At 36.9% G+C, this 15,398-nt stretch overlaps 1 protein-coding gene across 3 annotated transcripts in view; it reads right to left on the bottom strand.

The window, feature by feature from the left end:
- Positions 1 to 15,398, bottom strand: part of SLAIN2 (SLAIN motif family member 2) — an 83,375-nt gene that overhangs the window by 61,332 nt on the left and 6,645 nt on the right. The gene's annotated exons all lie outside the window — the stretch shown is intronic.

Below are 15,398 nucleotides of genomic sequence, written 5' to 3'. Positions count from 1 at the left end.
TTGGTTTTGTTCCCTCTTTCCCATTCTTCACTCCATCTGTTACAATCCTTCCTTATAACCTGACTAATGCCTAATGTAAAAGTATTTGCAGATACTATACTTGATTGTATGCAGCCATGGGGGGGAGGGGAGGAGGGAGTGAAAATTTGAAAGTCAAGGAATTGTGGTAATGAATCTTGTAAACAAAAAGTAAACAAATTAATAAAGACCAAATATATATATATATATATATATATGTCTCTAAAGGTTACAGAGTTAATAGCATATAAACACAAGGCCTAAACGCGATTTTGTTGGTTTTGAGAGAGGAAAGAAAATAAGCAAAAAGGGAATATACTAGAGAAGAGATGAGGAGGAAGACTTTAGTATTTTGCTTAGTTAGGGTATATGAGAAGAAAAGTATACAACTATGGAGGAAAGAGTTGGGGAAGTAGGTATATCCATAAGCCTCACAAAGGAGGGTTGAACCCAGAAGTACCAGCTCACAAATTTACTTCAGATATGCATCAAAACTTAACAAGGAAATGAGATTAAAAAAAAACAACAACAGAGCAGAATCAGGGAGGGAAGTCAAAAATAAAATGTATGTCAATCTCAAATGGTAAATCACAAATGGGGAAACTGAAAACAGGGAGAAAGAGTAAGAACCAGAAATAGGAATATGGCACTGAAGAAGACAAAAACAGAAAAACAAGAATCCCCACTCAGCCTCCTCCCCCCATCAATATTTTTCCTAATTTCCCTATTTCTGTCAATAGTACCACCTAATCCTAGAAATTCAAAATGGTTGCATCTCAGGGCAAAAGCTGCATAAAAATCAACATTTCCCCATATTCTAATCTCCATCCAGTTCAATTCAACCATTTCCCTGCTACTTTTTCTCCACTGTTCTTCTTTAGAATGTTAACACTTTCTTACATCCTTAATCTCTTCCTTTCACATTCTTTCCATCTTTCCATCACAGCACACTGGTTCCTTCTAGAAATTATTACATCCTTGCCCACACTTTTCCAGTGCTGGCTCTGCTTCTTCACTCATGTTCTCCAGACATGCTGGATCAGGGCCAGAAACCAAAAGATGGCATACTCCTTGCTGCCACTTCCAGCCTCTCTTTCTGAAACTATTAACAAGCAAACCCCCCCTTTTTTCCATTCCTTTCAAATACCATTCAATTCAGGTATCTATTGTTATGAACAACCTACTGTCTCTCTCCCTACTTAAGAAATTCAATACTTTGTTTATAATATCTCTCTCCATCCCAATTCCTACCCTAAATTCTTGGGGAACTCACTTATATAACACCCAGTTAACATCTTCCAGTTCATCAACTTTTTTTTTTTTTTTAAAGCAATTGGGGTTAAGTAACTTGCTCAAGGTTACAAGGCAAGTTATTCAGTTCATCAACTTCTTCAACTTCTAGGAACTATAGTTTTACTCTACTTTAGCCAACAACAGGAAAGGTCATACGCTTGATCTCACTATCTCTCATAACATCTCAAATAATATATCATCCCTTTCATAACATTTTTAACTCTGAAATTTCCCCCTCTGATGATTGGCTATCTTCAATCCTCCTAAATCTCTATTGTCTTCATTGCAGCTTTGGTTTCCTCCAGCCTCTAGTTTTCCTCTTCTCATGGACCCTACTGTTAACAAGTTCAAATACCAACCTTCCCTCCTGATTATCATACTGATATTGTTATCACTCCAATAATTCTTCTGCCAGAAAACCCATTCTGTTTATGCAATCCTCTCTCATCTTCAAGAGGCTTGACTCATTCAAATACATCTCCATATCTCCATAACCATCAATATCTTCCTATTAGCTTTTTACTCTACTTCTACCAACTTACTTAGGACTACCCCTGATCATGATTTATGATGATGATGACAGCTAACATTTATGTAGTGCTTTATGAGTTGCAGATTTCTTTTACATGTTATATCGTTTGATCTTCACAACTCTGGAAGTAGATACTATTATTATCATCCTCATTTTACAGTTGAGGACAGAGGTCAAACAACCTGCCTAGGTCATATATTAGCATCAAGAGCAGGATTCAAATGTGGTCTTCCTCCTTTGAACTCCAGAAATTTAACCTCTCTGCCACCTAACTTTAGTTTAAAAAACAAAAAACCTTCACAACCTTGACAAAAGAATGAGATGACTTATATGACCTGAGATAGAAGGCAACATGATACAGTGGAAAAAGCAATGGTCCTGTAGTCAAGGAGACCTACATTCAAATCTTCTCTTAGGCAATCACTTAACCTCTCTAGGTCTCAGTTTTCTCATCTTTAAAATGAAGGACATGGGTGGGGGAGAGCCAAGATGGCGGAGTAGAAACAGGACTTCTGCATGGCTCCCTCTTCCACCTCCTCTAATTCATGAAAAAAAAAATGACTCTAAACAAACTTTGGAGCTACAGAACCCACATAATGACAGAGAGAAGGTAACCTCCCACCTTCCGAAAACCCAAAAAGAAAACTCCTAGGAATATTCTAGCCAGGTTCCAGAGTTCCCAGATCAAGAAGAAAATATTACAAGCAGCCAAGAAAAAACAATTTTAATATTGTGGAAATACAATCAGGATAACACATGATCTGGCAGCTTCTACACTGAGGGCTCAAAGGGCTTGGAATATGATATTCCGGAGGTCAAAGGAGCTGGGGATTAAAACCAAGAATCACCTACCCAGTAAAAAGGAGTATCATGTTCCAGGGGAAAATATGATCATTCAATGGAATAGAGGACTTTCAAGCATTCATGATGAAAAAACCAGAGTTGAACAGAAAATTTGACATTCAGAAACAAGAAGCAAGAGAAGCATGAGAAGGTAAACAGGGAAAAGAAATCATAAGGAACTTATCAAAGTTGAACTATTTATATTCCTACATGGAAAAATGATAATTGTAACTGATGAAACTTTTCTCAGTATGAGAATAGTTGAAGGGAATAGAAATGTTTTTGTGTGTGTGTATATGTATACATGTATACATACACATATGTTTATATAGGAGGTTATATGGGCGTATGAATACATATGTGAGTGTATGTATATATGTGTACAGGTATACATAGACAGAGGGCACAGGACGAAATGAATAGAAAGGGATGATACTTAAAAGGTGAAAAGAGGTGAGAGGAATATAATGGGAGGAGATGGGGAGAGACAGAATGGGGTAAATTATATCATATAGAAGAGGGAAAAACTGTTACAGTGGAGGGGAAGAACAGGAAGGCAAAAGGGAATGGGTCAACTTTACTCTCATTGAATGTGGCTTAGGGAGGGATTGACATACACACTAAATAGGGTATCTCACCCTACAGGAGAATAGGGGGGAAGGGGATGAGAAGGGATGATGTAAGGGAGGGCAGGTTGGGGGGGAAGGGAAGTTGGAAACACACACTTTTGAAAAGAGACAGGATCAAAGTAGAGAATAGAACAAGTAGGGGGTGAGATAGGATGGAGGGAAATATAGTCAGTCTTTCACAAGATAAATCCTATGGAAATGTTTTGCATAGCTATACATGTACAACCTATATTGAATAGCTTTTCTTCTGAGTAAGGGTGGGTGACAACAGAGGAAGGGAAAGAATCTGGAATACAAAGTTTTAAATTCAAATGTTTAATATATATGTATAAAACAATTATTATTACTTTTACATGCAACTGGGAAATAAGATATACAGGCACTAGGGTATAAAGATCCCAATGTGCCCTACTGGAAAGTCAGAGGGGGATGGGGGAGGATATAGGAGAGAGCAGATTGGGGGGAAGGGGTATTCAGTGGGATCGCTGTTTTGGGGTGGTGGATAGGGGGAAAATGGGGAGAAAATTTGTAACTGAAATTCTTGTGGAAATGAATGATGTAAACTAAAAATAAACATAAAAAAATAAAATGAGAGCGGCCAGGTAGCAACGCAAGTAAGACCACCGGCTCCAGTGTTGAGAAGACCTGGAGATCGAATCCTGGGCTCAGACACTTAGCACCCACCCAGAAACACCTGGCCGTGTAATCTTGAGCAAGTTACTTAACCCCAATTGCGTAGGGGCGGCCAGGTGGCTCAGCGAGTAAGAGAACTGGCTCCAGTGTCGGGATGACCTGGATCAAATCCGGGCTCAGATACTCAGCACCACACCCAGAAATAATCACTTGCCGTGTAACCTTGAGCAAGTTACTTAACCCTGATTGCTTAAAAAAATAAAATAAAATAAAATGAAGGCCACGAGGCAGCACACCTATGAGATCTTCTCTAGCCTTAGATCTGTGATCTTATGATTAAAAAGTAAAATGTAATAGACTAAGAAAACAATACAGACAACTACAACAATGTAAAAGTAAAGGACAATTGAAACTAGCAAATGCTGCAAAATTCTAATGAAGCTTGGTCCCCCCAAAATATCTGTGAGAAGGTGCCCCCATCCTGCTTCTTTACAGAGGTATAGGCCTACAGATGTGGAATGCTACATAAAATACTGAAGGTGCCTCCACTTCATATATTCTCATTTCTTCAACCTTTTACAATATAGCTTCCCAGCTCACCATCTCTCTACAAACAAAAATGATCACTGCCTTACTAGGTATTGTTGATCATTCTCTCCTTATAGATATTCTCTCCTCTCTGGACTTTTATGACACTTCTATCTCCTGGTTCTCCTATTTTTCTAATCATTCTTCTGCTTCCTTTTGCTGACTGATTATTGAGCTCATGCCTCTTAACTGTGGGTACTCTTTAAGGCTCTGTCCTGATTCTCTTATCTCTTTAAGAGTCACACTCTACATAAACTTTTCCCAAATTTCCCCAAAGTCAGGGTCCTCCCTCTCAAATTATCTTGTATTTAGCTACTCTATTATTATGTGTATATTCTTTTGATAGTTATTCCACTGTCTTGTTAAGCTGACTTTTTCTTTCTCCTTATTCTGTTATACAGAGCTGTTCTCTAGGAAGGAATACATCAGAAAATCGAAGTGATGTAAAAATATACCTGTGATCTCTTTCACTGGAGAGTTCTCTCAAGAATGCAAATCATAACTCATGCATGCCTGCTTTTCAGCCACAATCTCTCCCAAAGTTCACCACAATGCTGCTAACTCGAGCCTTGACTGATCCCTCAGTCTCCTGTTGACTCTGAATGGAGGGCTGGAGCATAGAATACCAAATTCTTCCCAAAGCCTTCCTTCATAGGTGGTAGGAATTGGACTTTCAGCTCCTCATTCCCTTCTGCACCTCCCCAACCAGGGTACATATCTCCCCTTCCCCACCCCTTTCCTGCCTCCTTGTCTGTGTTGTCTCCATCCATTAGACTGTAAGCTCCTTGAGGGCAGACTGTCTTTTTATAAATTGTATCCCTGGGGCTTTCCACAGTGTACATAGTATACACTATGTGTACATTAGTGTTTAATAAATGTTTATTGGATTGGATTGAATTGGGAGCTAAGGGTCAGTACAAGTGTTTTTTTATTTCCCAAAAGCAGTCTTCCTTTTCAACAACAGACCCAGAGACTAGTGCAACAGTACTTTCTGTTTCAGATGTATATACAGTTGGACAAGGTCCATAAGGTTTTGATTTAGATGCACACTGAAATCTCAGCAACTCTTTATTCATTTGATCTTTCCTGTGTAGACAGGTCAAATTCCTCTGAGTGATTACAGAGCTCTTCCTAGAGGCTCTACAATGTCAGTGGCTAGATTCAAGTAATACAATGTCACCCACAAACAGAAGCATAATGAACAGAAATACCTCCACCCCTGGACTGTGTGATGAATCTCTTCTATCATCCTGACTAATACTTTTGGTCAGCATACAATTCCTTATTAATATTATCAGAGGATTACTAAACCCCTGTTATTCCTGTGATATCTTTTTTTTTTTTGAGAGAGTAGAAGGCAAAGCAATTGGGGTTAAGTGACTTGCCCAAGGTCACACAGCTAGTCAAGTGTCTTGAGGCCAAATTTGAACTCAGGTTCTCCTGACTTCAGGGCCCATGTTTCATTCACTGGATGCGCCACCTACATCCCTGGAAGAAATCTTTTTATAAAAAGAGTCTATATAAGGCAGTCTTTCATCCTACTGAGTCAAATGGCTTTTCCATAATAAAAAAACAAGCACAATGGGAGCTTTTCAAAGCTTTCTGTCAATTGTGAGATGGTAAAGATGAATACATTGCTGAATACAGTTCACTAAGCTGACTTGTACATTACTACTCTATGTATAATGCCATCAATTTGTGTGAAGATTTTGTATAAACAGGTTGGCACAGTAGTTGCTGATATCCTATCAATCACTTTTTAAAAAAATATTAATAAGGTCCAACATTTTTTCAACCCTTTTCGTATCCCTCTTATCCTCTTGATGAATTCTTCAATGACTTCAGAATTATATCTCCTCTTTAACAGATTTCCTCTCTATATATATTTATCCAAACTGGTAATTTTTGTTGCTGCAACTTCCATCTTTCTTCAGTTTTTATTCATTGATATGATTTCAGCTCTTCCAGCACTCTGGTCATTTTTTTGGTCACCACACAAAGACCTAACATTTAGAGAACCAAGAATCAAATAAGTTTGCTGACATCCTAAAACAGGCTCTTAGCATTCTCTGCCTTCTTTCCCACCACTTCACCACCACCACTGCAAAAGCAGAAAGAGATCCTGCAGGACTGTGAGTCACTTTGTTTTTCTCTTTGTTTCATGGGTTGCCATAGCTAAAAGTTTTCATCACCAGGTGGCCAGACTAATAGGAGAATCTGCCAGATACTGCACTCTGCCGGCACAGCCTTCTAGAACTAGAATTGCCTCTATCCCTGAATGAGGTACCAGAAAAGACTTTTACTAAAGATATCAATGATTTTTTTTAACTGAGAAAGGTATATATACATATATATGGAATTTAACATAAAATATATAAAACTAAATGTGATTCTCCTAAAAACAGATATTCAAGGTATTCAAACAATCCTCAAAAGAACTACAAACTTAATACCAACCATTTAAAACATGGCTACAGATGCTTAATTAGAGAAATACAAATTAAATAACTTGAGATTCAGGGGCAGCTAGGTGGCAAAGTGAATAGACTATCGGCCCTGGATTCAGGAGGACCTGAGTTCAAATACAGCCTCAGACACTTGACACACCTTCGGGCAAGTCACTTAACCCCAATAACCCTCCAAAAAAAAAAAAAACAACAACCCAATAACTTGAGATTCCATCTCACAACCCAACAAGTTGGCAAAGAAAACAAAAGATTTAAAAAACAGAAAGGCATACTATATGCCCTGCTGGTGACACAGTGTGAAATGGTCTAAGCATTCTGGAAAACTGTAAATTATATTATATTTAGAAAGTGACCAAATTAAAAACAACTTTTAAAGATATTAAAATTGATCAACACAGTGAATGGTCACAACCATTACAGATTGATAAAGCATACTGATAGACAAAACAGAGTAAGACCTATTTTCAGATATGAAAAATGTGTGAATTTGTGAGATGTGCTTTTAAATGAGAGTTGCTTTTAAAGAGATGGGGGTAGTGATAATGATGCCCAAAAAGTGTCAATGCAATAATACAGTTATCCCATCCTGGTTTGGATATATTGAAGGTCAGCATAAGAAATTAAATGGGAATTTGGGGGGAGTTTTATGAAAGCTGCCAATGACACACAAAGGCCAGGCGATGACATAGAGTCTATGACCAAATACTTAACCCAAATTTTACAATAAGGTACTACAAACATGCTAAAAAGGAAAAAAAAAATTCTAACTTCTCTGGTATAAAGGGAGAGACAAAAAAACGTATGCAGATTTTCCATATCACAGGGATACTACACTCCTAACCCCTGCAATGTGGAAGAGATAACTGTATTTACAAAGTAGTCAGAACAGGGCAGAGACAAGCAAAGTACTGTAGGTAGGTACCACCTTGTTGTAACCTAAATGATGTATTGACTAGAGATTTGCAGTTTCACATAGAAGCATCTTTTTCTGTTCTTTAAATTTGCTGATGGTAAGTTTTTTTAAAAATTACCCCAAGGTTAAAGACAGAAAAAAAAATTATGTACAAGTGTGTGTTAACAGTATTTTTGAAGCAGCAGTGAACTAAGAACAAACACAGGTACCCTTCAAATGGGTGATGGCAAAGTGAAGTGTGGTACATGAAATGAAATATTTTGTCTTTAATAAGGACAATACAAATATAAAGAATTCAAAAACAGCTATAAGGATTATTTATATGAACTGATGTAGAGAGAAGTAGACTGATACAGAAAAACAATATGAACAATATCTAGAAAATAAACAGAAAGAATAAAATAAAATAGACAGCTACACAATTGTTATAACCAAAACTGGTCTCAAAGAAAAAGATTAAGAAAATACATCTTTCCCCTTTCATTGAAAAGGTAAAGGACTGCATATGTTGTCAGACAGTTGGTTTTGCTGAATTTTTTTTAAAAATCACTTATTTTTGTTACAAGAGAACTCTTGCATTGAGTAGGGGAGGGGTAGATGGGATACATTTGGAAGTGAATGGGGTCTAAAAGCAAAAAGCATCAAATAGATTTTCTTAAGAAAATTAACAATTTTAATTATATAAAATTAAAAATATTTTACAAAACAAAAATTAATGTGGCTAAAATAGAAATTACCAAATGGGAAGAAAATATCTCCAAATAAAAGCATGATATCCAAGATACTCAAGAAAATAAAGCAAATATATACCATTTCCCAATCACTGGTCCAACAATGTGACCAGTTTTCAAAAGAAAATGCAAAGAATGACTATTGGAAAAATTGTTCCAAATCACTAATAAGAGAAATTTAAATTATAACAACTCTTAGGTTTACCCCCCACACCCAAAGTGTCAAGATGGAAAGTAGGAACTACGGGAAGATAAAAATACAGTTGCAGAACTGCACTGTTGACAGAACTATAAATTGGTTAGAATTAGAAAAATCTGATGGGGTGGCTAAGTGGTGCAGTGAATAGAGCACCAGCCCTGGAGTCAGGAGGACCGGAGTTCAAATTTGGCCTCAGACACTTGACACACTAGCCATGTGATCTTGGGCAAGTCACTTAACCCCAAATGCCCTGCCCTCCCCCCCTCCAAAAAAAAAAAAAAGAAAAATCTGAAAGTAATAAGGAAAAGTAACCAAACTATTCACTCTTTTATGGAACAATCCCCAATACTCGGCAAAGAGGTCAAAGACAGAAAGTTTCCACATGTTCCAAAAATATTCATAGCTATAATTTGTGGAGGTAGGGAAGAAGAGAGGAAAAAGAGGGAGAGAGGGAGGAAGAGACAAAGGAAGGAAGGGCTGTATTGTGGTATGACTGAATAAACTATTCATATAACAGAAATGACAAATAAAAAAAGGAATTCAAAGAAGCACAGGAAGACAATAACTAAGGCAAATGTCCATTGATTGGGGAATGGCTAAAAAAAAAAAAACCTGATACATGAATGTAATCAAGTTATCACTGAGCTGTAAAACATAATGTATGTGAGGAATACAGAGATGAATGGAAAGATCTACATGAACCCCAATGTATGCTATAATTACAACAATGTAAATTGAAAGAATTCAAAAGTGAATTAAAAAAAAAAGTGAATTCAGAGTAGCTAGGTTGTGCAGTGAATAAAGCACCGGCCCTGAAGTCAGGAGAACCTGAGCTCAAATCCAACCTCAGACACTTGGACACTTAGCTAGCTGTGTGACCTTGGGCAAATCGTTTAACCCCAACTGCTTTGCCTTCTCCCCTCCAAAAAAAAAAAAAGTGAATGTAACAAAATTATAAAGATCAAGTATTACTCAAGTGAAGAGAAATAAGATTAGACTTCCTGAACATACCCCTTTATGAAGAGAGTCACAGGCAATATGTTAACAGGTGTTAACATACTGCATGTTTTTGAATTTTTTCAATATATCAATCAGCTGAGCTGATTTTTTTTCCTCTTTAAAAAAATACTATTTGCTATATGGTATGGCTCTCTAGGAAGGAGAGAGAGAAAAATACTAGAGAAAATACTAGAGATAACCATGATAATTTAAAACCAGAAAACATCAATAAAAAATTATTTTTAAAAAAGAACCAGTGCAGAGTGAAATTGTTGTTGGTGGTGGTGGTGGTGTGAAATAAGCAGAACTTGAAGAATAATATAGCTGTAATAATGTAAACAAAAAGAACATCAAATGTAAGCTGAGATGTAACTGAAATATCCAATGTTGGGGCTGGAAAAGAGATGAAGAAACAACTCCTGCTTGGGGGTGGGGAGGAAGAGAAGAGAGACACTAGAGGTACAAAATGTTGCACTGATTATATTGACTAACGAAGTCATTTTATCAGTTGGACTAACTGCTTTTTATTCCAAGGAAGAGCTCACTAGGTAAAGGGGTTATATCTGGATATAACTATGATTTTAAAAGCAAATTACTTTTAAACCTTTGTAAGGGTTATGGGATTTAAAGATCTCCCATGCCCCATGGACATGCTGACATAGCAGAGCAAGAGAAAGTGAAAAGCCGAGCTAACGGTCCTGCGGTTGGCAGTTGGTGGCGGTTGCCTTTTTTTTTTTTTTTTGAGTTAGGACTCCGGCTGAGCACTGCCAGGGGCCGGAGCTGCTGGGAGCGCTCTTCCAGGACGCTGGGTGGTTGCTGTGAGTGGGGAGAGGAGGACCTTTGCCTGAGGTAGCCTGTTCTGTTTTAAAGGCTTGAAAATGTGGGTGCTTTCTACTTTATCTACCTGTGCCAATGTCATAACTACTCTGATGGCTTTCACTTTCTGGTTTTGGGACTCAGTCTTTTGGTATCTTAATAAATTTTCTAGTTTATTTCCCCAAATGGTAAACCTGACGTATTTTGTGATGGATAATTATATCAGCATATTTGTAATCTCTATAGGCATTGTGAATATGGCATTGCTGATACAACCTTATTTAAAACAAACAAAATAAACTTTCAGCTACTCTCTATTTTATTGCTCATGGATAAAGTAAAATACAAATTCTTCAGCCTGGCTCTCTAAAATCTGGCTCTAACTCATCTTTGCCAACTTTCTATTATTCTACTCCCTACAAAACACTTTTACATTCAAAATTTGACTATCAGATGTTTCCCAATCTTGCCTTCCACTTTTTTATCTTGGTGCACTCAAAATAATACTGCCCATGTCTACCAACACACTCCTTCAACATCTTCACCTACTGAAATCCTTCTCTTCAGAATCATATCAGGTGCCACCTTTTCCAGAGAGCACAGCCTAAACTACCAACTACCTCATCAAAGAATGCTCCAAATCACTCCTAAGAGAAATGCAGTATTTAAAACTTTTGAGGAATTGCTTCATGTGCAACAGATTAACAAGATGACAAAAAAAAAATGAAAATGTTAGATTTTGGGAGTTCTGAGAGGGTACATCAAAACACTGTTACTAGAGATAAAAATATTCTGAAAATAATTTAGAATTACAGTCACTAAACTGTACATATTCTTTGATCCAGTGATCCTATTATCAGGATATATCCTCCAAGGAGGTCAAAGACAGAGGGAAAGGTCAATATATAAAAAAATGTTAATAATAATAGCAGCTAGTATTTATATAGTGCCTACTATGTGCTAGACATTGTGCTAAGTGGTTTACACATATTTTCTCACTTGACCTTTACAACAACCCTTTGAGGTATGCTCATTACACAGTGGAGGAAATGGAGGTAAACACACCTGACTTGCCCAAGGTCACATGTCTAGCAAGCATATGAAGTCAGGTCTTCCTGACTACTGGTCTATACACCGAAGCACCCAACTGCCTGCACTTTTTGTGTTTATCAAATAAATTTTGTATTTATCAAAGAACTAGAAATGGATGTCCATCAACTAGGAAATGGCTAACCAAATTGTGGTATATGAATGTATTGGAATATTTGTACATGTAGGTAAAACAAACATAAAGAACAAAAGGTTTTTATGATCTGATACAGAGTGAGGTAAACAAAACCAGAACACTCAAAGACTTCAGAACTCTGATGAATTAATGTGGTGAACAATTACGACTTCAGAGGTTTTATGGTAAAGTATACTGGCAACTTTTCAACTGAAAAGTGATAGATTGTAAAATTACGAATATATTTTCAGGCATGGCCACTGTGCTGATTTGTTGTGACTAATTTTACTTCTTTGTTACAAGACAAAATTCTACTGAAGGTGAAAAGGCAGTAACTGGAAAGGCACGGCAATGTAAAAAAAAAAAGAGCATAAACAAAATATTAAAAATAACTATTTTAAAATAATAAATTAAACAAAATCTAGAAACAATGAGGCATAATTAGCAGAAACTGGTTTTAATTTCTGGCACAAGTAGCAGGTTTAAGACAATTAAAGCTACAAACTATTATTGATAAAATACTTATGATTTCAGTTCTTTCTCCAACTCTTACCAAATTTCTTCCTTGTCTCCTTTGAACCTAAGTCTCTCCTTCTGTAAAAAGTAATCTTACTAGATTCCAGCATTACCATTCATCAGTTACAAAAACCACTTTTGAATAGTATGATTCATTCCAAAGGCACTGCCATAGTAAAAACTAATAAAAAGTAACATGACATTTAAAACAAATATCCTGGAGCCAAACAAGTACTGTCCCTTTAAAAATAGTTACCTTATGAAACTTTTCCTTCTTTCACAGATGCTGCCAGTTAAATTTTCTAAAAATTTCTCTTCTATAAGATCTTGATTGAATCACAGAAGAAAAGTGGTCTCACCTGGATTTTTACCTAAAGTATTCTGCAAACAATAAGCATTCCATAAATATTTGGTGAATTCAATTATTCAACTTTAACAGTCCATCTTATTCACCAGACTTTGCTCCAAATGACTTCTATTTATTTCTTAAAAATCTAATTCATCTTTAAAGGACAAAGGTTTACCACAAACACAGATGTCTTTAAAACAACATGTAGGATCTTAGAGAAAGCCTTTCACCAAGTTTTCTCCCTCTTCTCAATTGCTATAGTACTTTGAACCTCTCAACATTTATCACACAATAATATAAATATTTATATGCAGCTTCCATGAATACAAACTCTCTGAATGAAGACCAAAGCTCCAGGCTGAAATGAACTTTTAAGGATTATATAGTCCAGTTTACTACACAAAGTAGAATCATCATCATAATACTAGCTGGAAGGAATCTTTAATGCTATCTAAAACCAACCCTTTCCTTTTACAGTTAGGGAAACTGAAACACAGAAAGGGAAGGTAAAGGTACTTGTACAAGATCATACAGGTAGTTAAGTGGGAGAGATGGGATTTAAACTTGGGTAAGCTGACTCCAAACACCCTTTTTGCTAAAATACTGCTTAAACAACATTTCTTGTGACCGGACTTTAATACTTTACAAAGGAACCCATTAGATTTTTTGCCAACTAAGTAGCCCCAGACAAACCTAGTAAATTTAAGAAGCTGTACAGTACCACTATAGAAACCCTGCTTGAAAATTTTCCATAACACTACATCACAGAAAAGACTGTTCCCACAGCTCTAAGGGTTATGTTCTTCTTTATACTAAGCCAAGATCTACTGCTTCCCTCTACTGGTTCTAGTTCTGTCATTAAATTACACAGAAGTCTAAAAGTTCCTCAGCAAAGGCTCAAGTATTTGAGGAGACAACTATCCTCCAAAAGTTATTCCCTCTAGTATTCTCCTGCCAAACTAAACATCTCTAACTCTTCAATCAATCAACACCTACTGTGTGCCAGGCACTGTGCTAAGCACTGGAGACACAAAAAGAGGCAAAAGACAGTACCTGACTTCAAAGAGCTCACATCTAATGGGACAAGCATTCATTAATAACGTTACTGTGTGCCAGGCATTGTGCTAGGTCCTGGAGATACAAACCAAAAAAATCTAACATTTTCTACCCTCAAGAAGTTTACATTCTTTTGAAAAAGGCATTATTTTTATACATACATACATACACACACCTAATACAGTGGGAATGGAGTCAGAAAAAAGCTTCATTAAGAAGATGGTGCTTGAGCTGACTGAGCTTTGAAGGAAGCAAGAAATTCTGAGATGTTGAGGAGAGAGTGCATCCCAGACAAGGACAGCACTTAACAAAGGAACAGAGATAAGAGACAGAACCTTATGTGAAGAACTAAAGATTAAATAAAGTTGAGGTATTACATCTAAGCCTGATGCCATATCATAAAGAGCTTCCAAAGCCAAGTAGTAATTTGTGACTGATTCTGTAGGGAACAGGGAGCTACTGGAATTCAATGGAGCAGTGAAATGAGATGGTCAGATCTGTGCTTTAGGAAAACTATTTGAGTAACAATATAGAGAATGGATTGACAAGGAAGAAATAGACAGGAGAACCAATAAGGAGACTATTATAATAATAATCCCAGCAAGAGGTGACTGATTCTTAGCTAGGGTGGTGGTCATGTCAGTAGAAAAACGGAGAGAGGATGTTGCAGAAGTAGAACAGATGATAACACTAGGTAGTTGATTGAACAGGTGTTGTAAGGGAAAGTGAGAAACCAGATTGACTAGTAAGGACAGGAGGAAGGAGAGGTGGATGGAGAAAAAAGAGGGGGAGGAGGGAGAAAGACAGAGAAAGACTAGATTTATAGATCTTGGAGTCATCTACATCAGTAAGTGAGCCCAGGGAAGCTGGTAAGATCACAAAAAGTACAAAGAGAATAGGATACCATCAACAGATTAAGAAGGAACAGTCAGACAAATAGGAGAACCAAGAGAAAGAGTGTGTCATGAAAACCCAGTGGATAATATATTCAAGAAGAAAGTGGTCAATAGTGTCAAATGTTACAGAGAAGAAAAGAAAGAAAAGAAGCATTTATGAAGTACCTACTATGTGCAAGGCACCGTGATGGGCATTTTTACAAATGCTTAAAATGATTATCTCATTTGATCCAACTTGGGAGACAGGTGCTATTCCAATCCCTATTTTACACGGGACAGCGACAATCAGAGGTTAAGTGATTTGCCCAGGGTCACAAAGCTTGTTGGGAAAACGGGTTTTGCAGGAATTTAGAAGGACCAATCGCAGACATTTTTAAGAGGGCACAAGCACATGTTCCCAATACAGAATGTCCAAAAAAGCTTAGTTCAGTTTTAAGCTTATTAAAGCTTAAAACTTTGGGATACCATGTATAAGTAAATGAGAAATTAAATGTAAAAGCCAAAAAAAAAAAAAGAGTCTAAGAATGGATTTAAATTGAGGTCTTTCTGACTCTAGTGAGGTTTCTATCCACAAAGCCATGGTTACCTCAGGATGAGAAAAGGCCAGCAGATTTGGTAATTAAGAGAATTTAGTAACTGTAAAAAGGGCAGTTTCAATTGAGTGCTACAATGGAAAGCCAAAATGGAAAAGGTT

The sequence above is a fragment of the Petaurus breviceps genome, unplaced genomic scaffold (genome assembly GCF_028583685.1).
Source record: "Petaurus breviceps papuanus isolate PSGF00001 unplaced genomic scaffold, PetGlider_PUasm1.0 76, whole genome shotgun sequence".
NCBI lineage: Eukaryota > Metazoa > Chordata > Mammalia > Diprotodontia > Petauridae > Petaurus > Petaurus breviceps.
The sequence above is the reverse complement of the archived record's forward strand: the minus strand, read 5'-3'. Positions and strand labels throughout refer to the sequence as shown.